Below are 17960 nucleotides of genomic sequence, written 5' to 3'. Positions count from 1 at the left end.
TCTTCAGTTGGCTCAGCTTTGCTTCCAGAAAAAGTGTGAGTTAAGCATGGGTGGACGTTAGTTAGGACGTTAGGGGTGTTAATGTTAAATGAAAATGTGGGTTCGAGAACGTTAGTGACGATAACCTTTTTCACTAACGTTCTTAACCAAAATGATCCACGTTAACTTCAACGCTGGTGGCACTAACATGACCACTAACGTTGCCTCTTAGTCCTTTGCAAACGTTATTTGCATTCACCTTTTTCAATAATGTTGCCTCTTGGTTCTTCGCAAACGTTATTCGTATTCACCTTTTCCAATAACGTTGCTCTTTGCCTCTTTTCCTCACGTTAGTGATCCACGTTAGTGTAACTAATGTGGCCCTTAACGTGGGCATGCCTAAGCTTCGAGAGCATTAGTGACACTTACATTTGTCACTAATGCTCCAAACGCCCCTCCTGCCCACGTTAGTGCCTCACGTTAATTGCATTAACGTGACCACTAATGTGGTGGTGATTGCCATCTCCAACATTAGTGACAAAGGTGAGTGTCACTAATGTTGGCCTATCATGCTTAACTCCACCTTACTCTTCACGTTAGTGGTCTTAATGTGACCACTAACGTGGGCACTATTGGCTTAGTCCAACGTTAGTGACAAAGGTGAGTGTCACTAACGTTCGCAATTGCTCTCTCCTCCCACGTTAGAGTTCACGTTAATTGGATTAACGTGACTCTTTACGTGGCTAAATGTGCCTTTTTGGAACGTTAGTGGTATTCACTTTTACCACTAACGTTGGAGCTTTCCTTCTCCTCTACGTTAGCTACCACGTTAATGTAATTAACGTGGCAACTAACGTGGGCTATGATGGCTTCGAAGGCGTTATTGGCGATCACTTTTTCCATTAAAACTACAAGCTTATTCCCATTCCACGTTAGTGGTCACGTTAATGTAATTAACGTGGCTACTAACGTCGCTCTTCCTTGCTTCCTTTGTCCTGAAATCAAGCAAATAAAGTGCATCAAAGCTCTGTTCCAAGGCATGAGATCATGTATTATCCATTTTATCATTAAATTCCTGCATAATTCTCATGAAACTATGTAAAGTTCACAATGTTTGCTTGAAACAAGGTGTAAGTGTATTTTTATCCAAAACTTGCTTATTTACTAAGAGAATGCATGAAAACTACCCTAAAACAGTAAAGAAAAGGTCAGTGAAACTGGCCAAGATGCCCTGGCATCAAAAAACAAGAAGATCCCTACAGAGGACTTCTCTCCAGGGGACTGATAAACTGCTATTTTACGATTTATCTTGTGCTCAATTGAGTGGTTTTATCAAGTTCTTCCCACATTTATCCATGTAATTAGCATGTTATACATTTACCTTCCTGATATAATACTATGATTGAAAACCTGCTTCCTAAGCCTTTAAATTGTTAGATTATAATCTCTCTCTATACCATTCGATGCTGTGATCTGTGTGTTCAGTGTTTCAGGCCTTATAGGTCAAGAATGTCTTGGAGAACATAAAGGAAGCTTGCAAAAATGGAAGGAACACAAAGAAACAATGAAGCTGACCAGCGAGACGTGACGCGCACGCATGGCCGACGCGTGCGCGTGATTTGGATCATTCCATAGCGACGCGCACGCACACTTGACGCGCGCGCGTGATTAGCGCACAGGAAAAGCGACACGTACGCGTGACTGACGCGTACGCGTGACAAGGAGTTTTCACAAACGACGCACACGCGTGATCTACGCGTACGCGTGACATGCGCGACGTACAGCAGTTGCAGAAAATCACTGGGGGCAATTTCGGGCTAGTTTTAGACCTAGTTTTTGGCCCAGAAACACAGACTAGAGCCAGGGAACAGCAGAGACTCAAGGGACATTCTCATTCTGCATAGTTAGTTTAGTTTTTGAATCTAGAGAGAGATTTCCACTTCTTCCTCTAGGTTTTCTTCACATTCATAGTTCTTAGAACATTATTGCTTTTTGCTATTGATTGGGATATTGAGAAGAATTGCTACCTCCGTTGAAGTTTTATTTACTCCAGTTTGTTTCCTTTGTCCCTTACTCTTCCATATCCTTAATCCTTATTCAGAGTTACAATTAGATTGTTTTTATAATTTATTAATGCAAGAACTATTTTTACTTTTAATTAATTTTTAGTTATTATTTATCATGTCTCACTTTTATTCCTCTCTTAATTCTATGAAAGTTATATTCATGTCAATGGAGTAGACCTCCCACTTGACTTAGGGGGTGATTAAGAGGAGACCTTGAGTTGGAATGCTCAAGTGCTCTGTTAATTTGGAAGTTATTGGATAATTCTCTATTTACTAATGCTAATTCTTCCCAAGGGAGAGGATTAGGATGCAAATAAGAATTAGCTTAATCACTTGACTTTCCTTTATTTAGTAAGGGTTAAGTAAGTGAAAATAACAACCTCTTGAAGCTACACTTGAGAAATTCCAAAAAGGATATAACTTCCAATTAATCTACCCCCGGTCAAGGCTTTTTATTTAATTATATAAATTCTCAACCACATATCTTTCTATTCTTCAACACTTAAAAATCCTTGGAAAAACCTCTGATCAATAAAATAGCACTCTTTTGTCAGCTCGTTGGGAGACGACCTGGGATTCATACTCCCAGTATTTTATTTCTAAATTTTGTGACAACTCTTTTAAATTGATACGCGGTATCTTCATTGGTTAAGAGCTATACTTGCAACGCTGTTTTCTTTATAGACTCTTGATCGGTGATTTTTCGTACGTCAGGGACAAAGTGATATCAATCCACCAGTCACTAATCCCACCTCATTTTCCGATAATTCCATCTCAGCTACCTCAAGTGTACATAATCAATAGAATCCTCTTCTTGGAGCATGTAGAGATTCTCAAAGATGAAAATGGAGACATATTCACCATGAGAGGAGAAGACCTGAGACACTACCAACCTCCCTGACAAAGGCCAACCATCAAGCTAATGACGTTAAAGAAGCGCTTGTTGGGAGGCAACCCAACCAGAGGTAAACCTTCTTTGTGATTCTTTTCTTTGTCTAATAAAGGGTCAAGTTAACCCTTTGTGTATTGCAAGGAATTAAGTTTGGTGTTTCATACCAAAAGTGATTGTTCCACGAGCTAATAATTCAAGGATGAATGTGTGATACTAAGTTTGGTGTTCCACCAAGAATTTCACATGAACAAACTGCAATCCTTCAATTAACATAAGAAATCACTAATCCCAAGCAATCACAGAAGCCATTTGATTTGTTAATTTCTCTTAAGTTGTTTTCTCAAAAAGACTAAAAGCATATGGTGGCACATTGCATGTAGCTCATTGTATCAAGAAGTAGGCAAGGAACTAAGTTTGGTGTTCACACACCAAAGTAAGTTCAGAAGCTTACAAACATACATGAATGCTAACCACTCAAGTGCTTGGGAAGCAAGCAACTTTCAATACCTTTGCAGGAAGATCAGTCAAGCTTTTCGAAGGAATATGCATCGCATCATCATCTAATGAGGAAAAGAAGGATACAAGAGCTAAAGGTGGTGATGACAAAGAGGAAACAAGAAGGCACCAAGAGGTTGTACTGTTTCTTGATTAAAGTTGTCCATTGAAAGTGCACTTGAACTACTATTGATCAATGTCCCTTCAGTCTTTAAGACATTTGCATTTAGTTTCTTTTATGTGTTTTAGCTTGCTAGCTTAAATGCTTAGTGATGCGCATAAACTTGTTATGCTACGATTTTAGGAAATTGCACGAACGGCAAAATTCCTTCCGGCAAGTGCACCGGTTATCGTCAAGTAAAAACTCACAATAGAGTGAGGTCGAATCCCACAAGGATTGGTTGAATGAGCAATTCGAATTAGAAGTTTGTTTAGTTGAGCGAAATCAACTTTTGGATGTGAATTGCATAAAGTAAATGTGGCAGGAGACGTAAATTGCAAGGAATTGAAATTTCATAAACTTAAATTGCGAGAATTAAGGTGCGAGAAAGTAAATTGCTGAAAGTAAAAGGGAATTGGGGTGATTGCATGAATTGAAATTGCAGAATGTAAATAGAAAGTGTAGATCAGAAATGGGGAGTTCATTGGGTGTTAGGAGATATTGAGATCTCCGAATCAAAACATTTTTATCTCTTCCTCAACCAATGCATTCATTGAATTTTGCTTGGCAATCTTATATGATTGGATCCCAATCCCTTGGCTCACCAATTCTCTCTAAAAACAAACAAATTCCCAATCCCTTGGTTTAAATGTTCATAAAAAGAGATGATGCTCGATCACTGATTATACCACACAGTTTCATGAACCACAATTTGGTAGGATTACATGTCACAATATCCATCCAAACCCCAATCCAATTCACTGTGAGAAAGCTTCTCTAGCATGAATCCATCATTCCTTTCCCAAGGTTCCGAAGGATTCCAATTATGGGTAGTTTCTTTCCCAAGACAACTACCCAATGGAATTAGATCGAGAAGCTTTCTAACAAAATTCAAGAGAAAAGATTGAAGAAGAAGATAAAAACTATTATTGATTCATTGAATTACAATAGAGCTCCCTAACCCAATGAAAGGGGTTTAGTGAGTCATAGCTCTGAATTCAATTACAAAGTATGAAAAATAACAAAATGATCAAAAGTTCCAAAGTGTCAAAAAAGTGCCAACTAACTTCAATTCTATCCTATTTATACACTTTCTAAATTGAGCTTCTGTTGAGTTTCTTGGGCTTTGAGGCTTTTTCTTGATTTCCTTTTGCTTTGGGTTTATGATCCATAATCCTGATGAGGCTGTGATCCAATTCTGTAACATTCATTGAGCAATTTTAGTGATAAACAAGTAATGACACAAGACTCAACAATTTGAAGTTCCAGACTCATCAATTCTTCCGGCCCAATCCCATAAACCATGATATTCAATTGGGTTTCATACCATAATACGTTTAAGTTAATATTTGTGATCAAATGCTAACTTAAACTTCAATATATTTGGCCCAGAAACCCTTTCAAAAGGTGGCGTTTAAGTTGAAGTTTAAGTTTCAGTTTAAGGTTAAACTGAAACTTAAACGTGGAATTGGAAGAAAGCAACCCAGGAGTGTAAAATGTCGAACACGTTTAAGCTTCAGTTTAAGGTTAAACTGAAGCTTAAACGTGGAAATGAAGAAAACAACCCTGGAGGAGCAATTGGGTCGAACACGTTTAACCTCCAGTTTAAGGTTAAACTGGAGGTTAAACGTGGAAATGCTCCTGGTGCCTCTCTTGCTTCTGGCGTTTAACCTCCAGTTTAAGGTTAAACTGGAGGTTAAACGTGGAATTGCTCCTTGGTGAGAAAAAGTGTCGAACACGTTTAACCTCCAGTTTAAGGTTAAACTGGAGGTTAAACGTGGAAATGCTCCTTTAGTTCAATTCTCATTCTGGCATTTAACCTCTAGTTTAACGTTAAACTGGAGGTTAAACGTGGAAATGCTTCTTAGTGCCTTTCTCATTCTGGCGTTTAACTTCTAGTTTAAGGTTAAACTGGAGGTTAAACGCCAGTTACAGCATTTCCTCCTTTCTCATGATTCTGGCGTTTAAGCTCCAGTTTAGGCTTAAACTGGAGCTTAAACTCCACATTTGATATTCAAGCTTCTTTTATTGATTTTGTTGCTTCCTTGCCTAGCCTCTTCTTCCCTGAAATCATCCAAACAATTGCATCAAAGTCTTGCAAAATTTCATGAGAAATCATCCATTCATAGCATTCAAGTAATATAACTAAAAACTCATGGAATTTGCATCAAAATCATACTGTTTGGATGGTTCATTGCTTTGTTGTTCATTTAACCATTCTTGGTTACTTTAAGCTCAAGAAAATGCATACAACAACCAAAACTAACAGAAAAATGCTAGTGAAACTAGCCTAAGATGCCTTGGCATCACAACACCAAACTTAATACTTGCTTGTCCCTAAGCAAGTCCTGAGTTATTTGAGAAGAAAGTATGAAACAGAAAGCAATTACATTGGCTATATTAGCAAGCATTTGAAGTTCATCAGAAGGGTTTTATGCAGAAAGTTGCAGCATCACTTTTTCATTCTTATCAGGGAGGATTATCACTTTTTCATTGCATCCATCAAACACTGCTATGGCCTCTTGTTATTCTTATGTCCTTGGCACTTTTTCTTTCTTTGTTTTTCTTTTTCTTAGAGCTCCTTTGCTCCTTGTTTGCTCAGTGTCATGTGTTGCACAAGCCTTTGGCATTTTCTTTTTCTTATCAGTGCAGTACACATATCCACTACAGGCATTTTAGTTCACATTTCTTTTTGAGACATTGGTGCCCAGCACCTCTTTGTGTAACTAAATGTTTTGTAGCTAGGTTGCTCTTGATAATGGACTTTTGGTTGATAATCCCGGGTTAGTTAACCCAAGTTACCAAGTGTTGAAACACTCCACAGAACCTATTCATCCAAGCAGATCCTAGTACATAAACACCACATGCATATGTCTCGAAAGTTCAAACCATTGATGCCTAGCTTTATTTTCTTAATTCTTTTGCTTTTTGGTTGCCCTTTTTCAGTGGCCTTTCTTTTTCTTTTTCTTTCTTTTTCATGGCCAAAGACATTTATTCATCAAGATCCATAGACAGTATTCAACTTCTACACAATAAAATGATAATTCTACACTCAATTTCCAGTGAGCTAACTAAACAATCAAGCATGCATACCACCACTTAATTCTACTTGATTTGTCACTAATTGAGCCAAGTTACTTTTGTTCAAACTTTTCTTTCATTTTTGGAAACAGAACAAGCATGGCAAGCATTTGTTTAAGAAGGTGGAGTTATATCCAAACATCTAGGCATTCACTTTATTCAAAGCAGTAAACCAACAAACATACTAAAAACTTCACATAAAACTTAAATGACTTATAGTGAAAGAAAACTCATAAAGACAATTCACAAACTATCATTTGATTATTAAGGAGCGAGACCGCCTCTCATTTATTGCTTGGTTCTTCTTGATTCTTGGGATCCTGCTTCTTCTTGCTTCGTACCTCTTTTTGACCACTTGTACTTCCTTTGTCTTTTCTTATGAGCTTTTTCCAGAATCCAGCCTTTTTCATTGTTTCTTCCACTCCTTTTTCTAGGACCATTGCCTTGTTTATTTCTCCTTCTTTTCTCCCTTTGAAATACTCATCAAAAGCTGGGAATGCTGGGTCCATCTTGTGTAGATGTTCCCCTATGTAGTTAAGCTTGATTTGAGAACTGATGTTGTAATCAGCTTGAACTGAGTATCTTGCATTCTGCAAAGTGGTGGCTTCCTTGATTGCCAAGATACTGGCATCTTGGTGTTGGCATATGTGGCTGAGGGATTCCTGTAATTGTAAATTCTGTTCCCTTTGCAGATCTAGGAATCTTGATTCAAAGTTCCTTTGCATATCCATCATTTTTAGGTGAAAGTCCTCTTGTCTCTCCTGAGATCTCATGTATTGTTGAGACATTCCTTCTATGATTTCCTGCATTCTGCTCATATCCATGGGGTCTCTGGGAACTTGTTGCCTTCTTTCTGGAATTCCTTGCTCTTCTTGCTCTTCTTCTCCTTCTTCTCCTTCTTCTCCTTCTTGCTCTGCTTCTTGTTCTGCTCCTGCTTGTTGCCCTTCTTCATTTCTTCTTTTTGTATGTCTTGGAGCAACTGGGCCAAGAGTCATTCTGTACGCAGTTATGGCCATTCCAGGATATAGCCAATTAGGTCTTTCATCTTCAAGTGGTACTTGGGCATCGATGCATAGTCTAATGATGGTGCTAGGGAAGTGGAGCCAGGAGTCATGGTCACTTTTCTCACTAAACTCTTGTATCTGTTCGGCAATGAGTTTATGAACTTTGATCTCCCCTCCCACCATAATGCAATGTAGCAAGATGGCTCTTTTAGGGACTATTTCTGAAGAGTTTGCAGTGGGTAGGATGGATCTCCTAACTATTGCATACCACCCTTTAGCTTCAGGTGTTAGATCTCCCCTTCTCAAGACTCTTGGAGCCCCTTTTGTTTTTCTCACCCATTCATCTCTGATGGCACAAAGGTCTTCAGCAATAGTCGAATAGTCAGGTTCTCCCATCATTCTTTCCTCATAACTTGCTTGGCTGAAACGTATGTTTTTCAGGCCAAGAGTTTTCATGATTGCTTTGGGGCTGAAGTCAACTTCCACCCCTCTCACATAGCTTTTGTATGTGGGTTCCACGGTTGTATCCTCCCTCACTGCATTTGCATAAAACTCCTTCACCAGGTTGATGTTGATTTTAGTGATTGGCTTAGTCAAGAGCTCCCACCTCCTCTTTTTGATCTTCTCCCAAATACCTGGAAACTCATCCTTTTCAAGGTCAAAGGGGACCTCAGCTAGTACCCTTTTAGGTCTCATCCATTCGGCTTGAATCTCATGGAAAACTGATTTGTATTTCCATGCATCATATTCCCTTTCCTCCTCCATTGGCTCCTTATCCTTTCTTCTTTTGTGGCTAGATGAGGCTGCCATTGGTTCCTTAGTTTTGGCAAGTGACAAGCTAAAGTTGACACGGTGAAGTAAGAACGTGTTGTTAGAAGTGTGGTGAGGTTGTTTTCGGCAAGAGGTAGTTGTGCTATGATGAAAGAAAATGTGCAAGAAGGAGATTTGGTGGTGTGGAGCTCGTTCCCCAATTGGTTCTTTATAAAGCACGCAAGTGAAAAATGGACGGCTAGGGTGAGTTGTGAAGGATAGCTTGATGGTAAATATATGAATTAGGGAAAAGGACGAATTGCTTTTCACTTTCTTGGAAGTATTCTGGGTGCATTAGGTTGTACATGTAGCTATCTTTTCATGCAGAACTTCCTTTTTGACCAAGAACCGTGCCTCCCCCCTTGTCTTTTTCCTCCATTCTTATCCTTCCTTTTGTACCTGCACAAACAAACAAATTTGCTATCATTTTTCGGTCCATGTGAATAATGAATAGTACTTGCACATGTTTTTCATTCTTTTTGAATTGTAAATCAATGATTGTCTTCATGAGCTTATAGCCGTGACCTTTGTATGTATGCACACTTATTACTGGACACCAAACTTAGTGTTTGGTAATGTCTCTTGATGATATGAAATCCATGTTGGTTATCCTTAATAATTGTGCATAATTCTAATAAATCATAGTCACATTGGCTCTTTGATCCTAAACAATTTTACTACCTAAAGTAATTGAAATCAAAGTATTAAAACGTGCACATGGTATACTTGTCATGAATGTCTAAATCCAAAGGAACTTCTTGTTTTTCGTTAACTGTGTTCAAAAGGAACACCAAACTTAATGTTTGGTTGTGCACCTTGAAAGATTGAATACAATTTGAATAAGATTTGGGGGTGCCTTCAGGTACACCAAGCTTAGAGACCAATTGTATTTTACATGCAATGTTTAGTGCACCTTATCAACAGTTATCCTGAGGATTCAAGTTCATGCATAAGAAACCATGCTTTATTAGATGCAAAGCAAAACAATAAAGAGTAAGGATACTAAAGCATGGGTTGCCTCCCATGAAGCGCTTCTTTAACGTCACTAGCTTGACGGTTGTCCCTTGTTTGGGTGGATTGTAGTGCTTGATGTCCTCTCCTCTCACTATGGAAACATCCCCATTTGATTCCTTCATGATTTCCAAATGTTCCATAGAAAGAACTTTCCTGATTGTGAACACTTGAGGGAGCTGGGAAGGAATGGGTTTGAGGCCAGGTGGGATTGGCAGATAATGACTTGATATCACTTTATCTCCCGGAGAGAAACCTTCAGTGGGAATTTTCTTGTTTCTCCACCCTCTTGGCAATTTCTTTACAATTCTTCCCTCTCTCTTGAGGATTTCTTCATTGACCCTTATGCTAAGAGGACCCTTCTGATTTGTTTCTATTGATTCTGGTGGCTTTAACTCGTAATTCTTGTTTGCCTTCAAAGGATTGTTTTAGAGTTTCAGCTGCTGAATTGCTTTCCTCCAAACACAGATTGCTACTATCATCCTTAGGCTTTTCAGGTTCTGGTTCAGGCTCAGATGCAGGTTTAAAAACATGGAAAATGAGCTGTTCATCATGTACTCTCAAAATTAGCTATCCTTGTTCTATATCTATGAGCGCTCTAGCAGTGGCTAGAAATGGCCTTCCCAGAATGATAGGGTGTAGGTAGCTTTCCTCCATGTCCAAAATGACAAAGTCTGTGGGGAAAAAATAATTTCCCACATTCACCAGCACATTCTCAACTACCCCTTCAGCTTGCTTTTGAGTTTTGTCAGCCAGTTGTATGATTACATCCGTGGATCTCACCTCATTCAGTTGTAGCCTCCTCATAAGAGTCAGAGGCATCACATTTATGCTAGCTCCTAGATCACAGAATCCTCTGTCAATTTTTGTTTCCCCTATGATGCAGGGGATATGAAAACTTCCTGGGTCTGTTTTCTTAGAGACCATATCCCTCTTGATGAGTGCACTGCATTCCTTGTTCATTATTACAGTTTGTCCTCCCTTCAAAACTCTTTTCTTGCTCAGCAATTCCTTCAAATACTTGATATGTGTAGGCATCTGCTGGAGGATCTCAAGAAAGGGAATATTGATATGGAGAGACTTAAATGTCTCTAAGAACCTTGAATATGTTTTCCCTTTTTCACCTCCTCCTAACCTCTGAGGAAATGGTGCTTTTGGTTGGTATGTTCCCATCATGCCTTCCTTTTGTATTTCCTTGGCTTGCTCAGTTTCACTTTCCTGCTTAGCTTCTTCCACACCTTCTTTCAAGATTTCTGGCTCCTTTTCTGAGGGTCTGATTCCTTCTTCTTCTGAGACTTCCTTCAATATGGTGATGGCCTTGCATTCTTCCCATCTCACTCCCTTTTGTTCCCCTTTAGGATTCTTTTCTGTGTCACTAGGGAACACTGCAGTTGACTTGGGGGCCTGTTGAGATAGCTCTCCTACTCGAGACTCCATCCACTTGAGTTTTTCACCATGGTTCCTTAAGGTCGATCTCACATCTTCCCTAAAGCTTTTCAACTCATTTATGTCTTGACTCATGGTTGCAAGCATTCCTTCTATCCTGTTTAATTGATCTTGAAATTGTTGGCTCAGATTAGGTTGGGCAGGTTGATTATTTTGGCCATGATATGGTGGTTGGGAGTAAGTGTTTTGTGTGGCTTGGTATGATCTTTGGTTGGAGTTTTGGTATGTGGAATTGTTATGTTGGTTGTGGTTGTAAGGTTTGTGGTTTTGTGGTTGGGTTTGCTGGTTTCCCCATCCAAAGTTTGGGTGGTTTTTCCATCCTGGGTTGTAAGTGTTGGAATGTGGATCATATGATTGCTTTTGTTGGTTTCCCACATAGTTGGCCTCTTCCCAATCACCTCCTTCAGTGCTTATTTCCTCTTGATCTTGTGTGTGTATTGCAGCCACTTGCTTTGTGTCTAATTTCCTGGTGAGCTCTGCTAGTTGCTTGGCAAACACCTTGTTTTGGGCTAGAATTGTATCAACATGGTTCAGCTCCATGACTCCCTTAGTGTTGTGTCTCTCTGAAGCATAGTAGTACTCATTCTCAGCCACTGTCTCAATCACTTCAATGGCTTCTTCCACAGTCTTTTTCCTGTTCAATGAACCTCCTGATGAATGGTCTACAGCCTTCCTTGATTCATAAGAAAGTCCATCATAGAAAATATGCAATTGCACCCAGTCAGGGAACATGTTTGGTGGACATTTCCTTGTCAATTCTTTGAACCTCTCCCATGCCTCGTAGAGCGTCTCACCGTCTTGTTGTCTAAAAGTCTGAACCTCAGATCGAAGCCTATTGACCTTTTGTGGGGGGTAGAAACGTGCCAGAAACTTGCTCTCCACCTCATCCCAGGTTGTTAGGCTGTCCCTTGGGAATGATTCCAGCCACTTAGCTGCCTTGTCCCTAAGTGAAAATGGAAACAAGAGCAGTTTATAGGCATCTTCCTGGACTCCATTGGACTTCACAGTGTCGCAAATTCTCAGGAATTTTGTGAGATGTTGGTTTGGGTCTTCATTAGCACTCCCACCAAATGAACAATGGTCCTCCACCAGTGATATTAATTGTGGTTTGAGTTCAAAATTATTGGCCTGAATGGGTGGTTTCTGAATGCTGCTACCACAATTCCCAGAGGTTGGGTTTATGTATGAACCAAGAACCCTCCTCTCAGGAATGGCATTGTTTCCATCAACCCTCTCATGGTTGTGAAATTCTCTATCCATGTTGAGATCTAGAGCTTCCTCAAAGTTGTCCTCAGATTCTTGATACGTAAAATTTAATTTCACGTAATTACCGGCAAGTATACCGGGTCGTATCAAGTAATAAAACTCACAAAGAGTGAGGTCGATCCCACGAAGATTGGTAGATTAAGCAACTTTAGTTAATGGTAAATTTAGTCAAGCAAACATATTTTTGATTTCATGAGTATTTTGATTTTTGAACATAATTGCAAGAATGTAAATGACACAAAATGTAAAGAACTAGAATAGAGAAATAAAATGAAAGTAAATGACGGAAACTTAAAGTGCAAGAAACTTAAATGACATCAAAGATAAATTGCAAGGAATTAAAGGTTGCAGAAATTTAAAGAACATAAGAGTAAATGGCAAGAAATAAAGGAACAGAATGTAATAACAAGAATATTAAATTGACAGGATGTAGAAGGGAGTTGGGCAATGGGTTTTCAAACACTAAGAACAAGAGAAATAAGAATTAATGATAGAGAGGATCATTAGGGATCAGAGATGCTAGTTTTCATGAATTGATGTTAGTCAAATCTTCCTCAATCATGGGTATAGATCCATGGCAAGTGGGTGATTGAATCCCAATCTCTTGGTGATTCAATCTCTCTCAACATAACCAATTGCCACTCTCGTGATCTAATTGTTCATGAGAAGAGATGAAGCTCAAATCTAATCCAGCCACACAATTCCTATAATCTCAACCAAGGAGAGTTACATCTCACATACTAACCAAGGTATATTGATTAAAGAAATCATGAAAGGATGAACTCTAAACTGAATTATGTGGCTCATTCCTCAAATTCACCACATAATTCATGTAGATTAACCCCTCTCTCGATGGTGGTTGAATCTATGAAGAGCAAGAGTTCCCTCTTTAGATCAACCACTAGAATTGAGGAGGAGAAGATGGGTTCACCAATTCATTCCAACAAACAGAGCTCCTCCCCCTAATGAAAGTGGGGTTTAGTGAGTCATTGCTCCAATTTCAACAACAATTGCCATAAATCAAAATTAAACTAAATGTAAAGGAAGAAGAAGAAGAAGAAGAATGAAGTGCTTAAAACTTGAAAATGAAGAAGAAGAATTCCAATAGAAAACCAAAGATGAGCTTTCCGGGAGAGTACCCGGAAGTTCTAACAAAAGCCAAGTACAAGTGCTAAAAGTGTATAAAAATTCTAAGTGTCAAAAAGTATTCAAAAGTCCCCTACAAGTACAAACTCAATCTCTATTTATACTAGTTCCCAAAACTCTTTCAAAGATCTTGAATTGGGTTGACAATATGGGCTTCCTCTTTGTTGAATTCTTGGCTCAATTGGAAGTGTTGCTAGACTTGGAAAGGAAGAGTTCATTCATCATGCTTCTGGCCCATTGGCTTGGCGTTTTTGTCAATAACGTGGCCTTAATGCACGTTGGCAACGTGCATCATAATTTCCTGGAAGTGAGTTTGAGACTTGGGCGTTGCTAGCCCAAGTTGTTGCCAACAACTTGCTTTTCCTCTTCTTGGCTCTACTTTCATGCTAAATGTAGCCCAGAATTTGAGTGTCAACCTTCTGCTTCAATATGGACTACTATACATCATTGGAAAGCTCTTGATGTCTATTTTCTAATGCCACTGGAATCACCTCAATTGGACTTTCCTAGCTCAAGTTATGGTTCCTCAAAGAAGGTAAGGTCAAGCTGCCAAGTTGTTGCCAAAAACGCACCTTCACTCCCAAGTTGGCAACGTGCTCGTGCATAGCCTCCCAAGGCAGGGGCTTGGGGCTGGCGTTGTTGCAAAACACGCCCCCTATCTAGCACGTTGGCAACGTGCTCGTGCCACACCCCAAGGCTAATCTCTAGCCTTCTTGGATTTCACTTCATGTTCTTGTTTTTAGGGCCTAAAGATGACTCTGGTTTGGCTTCAATTTTGTGCTCCACCATAGACTATCATATATGGTTGGAAAGCTCTGAATGTTAGCTTTCCAATGCAACTGGAAGCACTCAATTTGGATCTCTGTAGCTCAAGATATCTTCCATTGAAGAGGACATGTTCAGGCTGCCTTGTTGGAGTTGTTGTGGATAACGCCCATACATTCCAAGTTAGCAACGTGCATCACAATTTCCTCACCATCCTGGCGTTGTTGCCAAACACTCCTTCTCTTCAGCACGTTGGCAACGTGCTCGAGCCTTTCTCAAGGCTCCATGTTTGCTTCCTGGCGTTGGCAACGTGCATGGCAAGGCTTATGGGCGTTGGCAACTTGATTGGTGCCCTTCCTGGCGTTGGCAACGTGCATGGCAAGGCTTATGGGCGTTAGCAACGTGCATGGCATAGCTTATGGGCGTTGGCAACTTGATTGGTGTGGCTTATAGGCGTTGGCAACTTGGTTGGCACCAAGACTTGGTGCCTAGCCAAGCAACCATTCCTGGCGTTGTTGCCAAACACGCCAATGCTTCCTAGCCCAACAACGTGCTCGAGCTCCCCTTTGGTGCCAAAATTGCTTGCTACGTTGCCAAGGGACACGCCTTCATAACTTGGAGTTGGCAACGTGCATCTCATTTTCCTGGGCCAAGTTTGCTTGTGTGGCGTTGCCTAGGGACACGCCTATGGTTCCTGGCGTTGGCAACGCCCTCGAGCTCCTCTTCAAGGCTCCATTTGTTGCTTGGCGTTGCCTTGAATAACGCCTATGGTTCCTGGCGTTGGCAACGCCAGCTTCTCTTCCTCCAGGGCCAAGCTTGCTTGTGTGTGGCGTTGGCAACGCCCTTCTCAAGTTGGCAACGCCAACTTTGCTTCTTGGTTGCCTGGCGTTATCCATAAAAACGCACCACATTCCCAAGTTGGCAACGCCAACTCCTCTTCCTGGCGTTGCCAAGAATAACGCCCTTTATATCCAAGTTGGCAACGCCAACTTCTTGCCCAGCTTGCATCATTCTTGCTTCCATGCTTCCTTGTTTCATCACCTATCATCAACAAGGGAAATAGCTTCAAAGTCTTACCAATTCATGCAATAAATTTCATGAAATTCATTCATACTCATTCATATATGCATTCCTTAAATCATTTGCATGAATTTGGCTAGAATCAACATATTCCTTGATATTCTCATGCATGGAAACAAAACTCATAAAAGGGCTTGTTTATTTAGAGAAAATGAGTGAAATTAAGCTAAAACTAACTAAACTAACTAACTAATAAAGCAAATATGCACTTGCATCACAACACCAAACTTAAAGTATTGCTTGTCCTCAAGCAAAATATAAAGGACTTTGTCACAAGAATTTAAGATGTAGGACTTGAATGTTCTTCCAGAGAGTAATTTTTCATTGAGCATGTCATCCTCACTTGTGTGGTCATTAATTTATTGTAATTGAACACAACTATTCAACTTTTTCAATTAAAATGCTTGCTTCAATACTAAATTGGTTAACTTCACTAGACTTCTTTTATACCTTAGCACATGACCCTTGAACCATTCTTTCCTTGATGCTTCGCTTCTTTTTTTCTTTTTTTTTTTATTTCAAATGAGCTCGAAATCTTGTCTTAAGGCGGCTCTTTAGCATAAGCTTTCAATCAACAATCCCAAACCAGTTGGTTCAAGTTGTTAAGTGTTGAGACACTCTTAAAGATTTACTAACTCAAGCCTCTTTCCTTAACACATTCAGTCACAGGCATATAACATTGAAATTTTGTTTGGATAGTGGTGTCCAGCACCTCTTTGGGTTGCTAAATGTTCTGTTATAGAGCTACTCTTGATTGTGGGTTTTCAATCGATAATCCCGAGTTAGTTAACTCAAGTTACCGGGTGATGAAGCACCCCTCGGATTTACTAGCCCAAGTATGTCTCTTAACATCAATCACCACAGACACATATCCAAATTTTGTCATTGATGCCTAGCCTTTCATTCTTTGTATTCTATTTTCTTTATTGTCAAGGTTATTTGTGCTTTTACTGATAAAGTCTTTGTGATCCTTAACCAAACTAGTCCTGTATAAGCAAGCATTCTTTTGAGTTTCTTGAACATTGCTTCTTTCACAATAAATATACTAGCACTTTGCTTATGGGACACATGATTCTTTTTAAGCTAGAATTCTCTCTGTTCTTGCATCAAACTACATCTTTTATTCCAATGACAAGTAAAAGTACTAAAGACAAGCAACCATTCCAAATCTGTGAATGGTGATGCATGGAATGGGCAACATAAAAGACAATGCTTCAAAAAGAAAATGCATCCTAGAAGGTATACCATATTTCAGACATACATCTTCTTTATTTAATAAAACATAAAGAAAAACATAGGAACTTCACCACCTTTAGTCTTCATGTCCCTTTTCCTTTGCTTGATTCTCCTTGCTTTCCTTTGCCTTTTGGATCTTCTTTCTTTTTCTTTCTCAGCTCTCCTTGTTGTTTTGTTGTTGAATCTCCCTTTGGATCTTCTTTCTTTTTACTTCTCCGTTCTCCTTGTTGCTTTGTTGTTGCATCCCCCTCTTCTTGCCAAATTCCTGAGCTTATCATTGTCTCCTTTAGCCTCTGTTGATTAAATCTCACCCTCGCAAATTCCTGCTCTTCAAATATCTTGCGAGCTTCATTAAAGGTTTTGATTTGTGGGTTGAGTAATGGAGGTGTGGAACAGAGGTAACTGAGCTTTTCTTGGGTGCATATATCATAGTCAAGTCTGTCTTTATGCCTGGCTTCCCTGAACATTCTACTTTCATTGAAATCTTTGTGAAATGCATCATGTCTAGCATCCAACCTATAGAGAAGCTCCCTTTGCTGAGCTTGCTCTTTCCTTAGTTGAGCTTGTTCTTGTATTACTTTCTCCATGGCTCTTTCATGTTCCAGAGTTGAATTTTTGATGGCTTCCTGCATCTTGGCATATTGTTCTTGTTGTAATTCCATCATGTGTGTTTGGTATTCATTTTGTTGATCCATCCATTGAACTTGAACCCCTCTTTGTTGATCCATCAATTGCCAAAGGTCCCTTTGTTGTTGTGCTTGTTCCTCTTGGCTTCTTTGAATTTGTGAATATTGCCCAGAAATCCCTTCTAAGGCGGCTTGGAGTTGGTTCATGTTTAAAGTGTGGGGTTCTTCCATTTCTTGAGGCTCCTCCTCTTGTCTTACTTCTTTCCTTTTCTTCCTTCTTGCTAAAGGTTGCCTTTCCAATTGGGTTGTGGTGATGAACTCCAACCTTTCTTTGGTAAGAGGTTTCCCAACAGAGACCACATCAGTTTCTTCAAATTCTTCCAGAGGCACTCCAGCTTCTTCACATAGGCGCAGAATAGTACTAGGATATCCTAGCCAGCTGTCCTGTTTGACCTTTTGAGCTATGTCAATGATGTTCTTGGCTATAATGTCTCCAACATTGATTTCCCCTCCTTTCATTATGCAATGGATCATTATTGCTCTATTCACTGTTACCTCAGAATTATTTGAAGTGGAGATCAATGACCTCCTCACTATGTCATGCCATCCTTTTGCTTGAGGTATGAGATCACCTCTCCGAAGTTTGAGTGGTTGTCCATGTGAATCCAACACCCAATCCGTGCCTATTCTGCATAAGTCACTCACCACATCCACATATCTTGGGTCATTTTCAACCCTTTCTTCATAGCTAGGTCGTTTGAACTGTTTTGCCTTGACTTTTAGCACCCTGTTGATGGTGTCCGGGCTAAAATCAACAGTCACACCTCTTACATAACTCATGTAAGGTTCTTCATCATCATATTCTCTTATCACATTAGTGTAGAACTCATGGATGAG

The sequence above is a fragment of the Arachis stenosperma genome, chromosome 3 (genome assembly GCF_014773155.1).
Source record: "Arachis stenosperma cultivar V10309 chromosome 3, arast.V10309.gnm1.PFL2, whole genome shotgun sequence".
In the NCBI taxonomy this organism is placed as follows: Eukaryota; Viridiplantae; Streptophyta; class Magnoliopsida; order Fabales; family Fabaceae; genus Arachis; species Arachis stenosperma.
Note: the sequence above shows the minus strand (reverse complement) of the source record.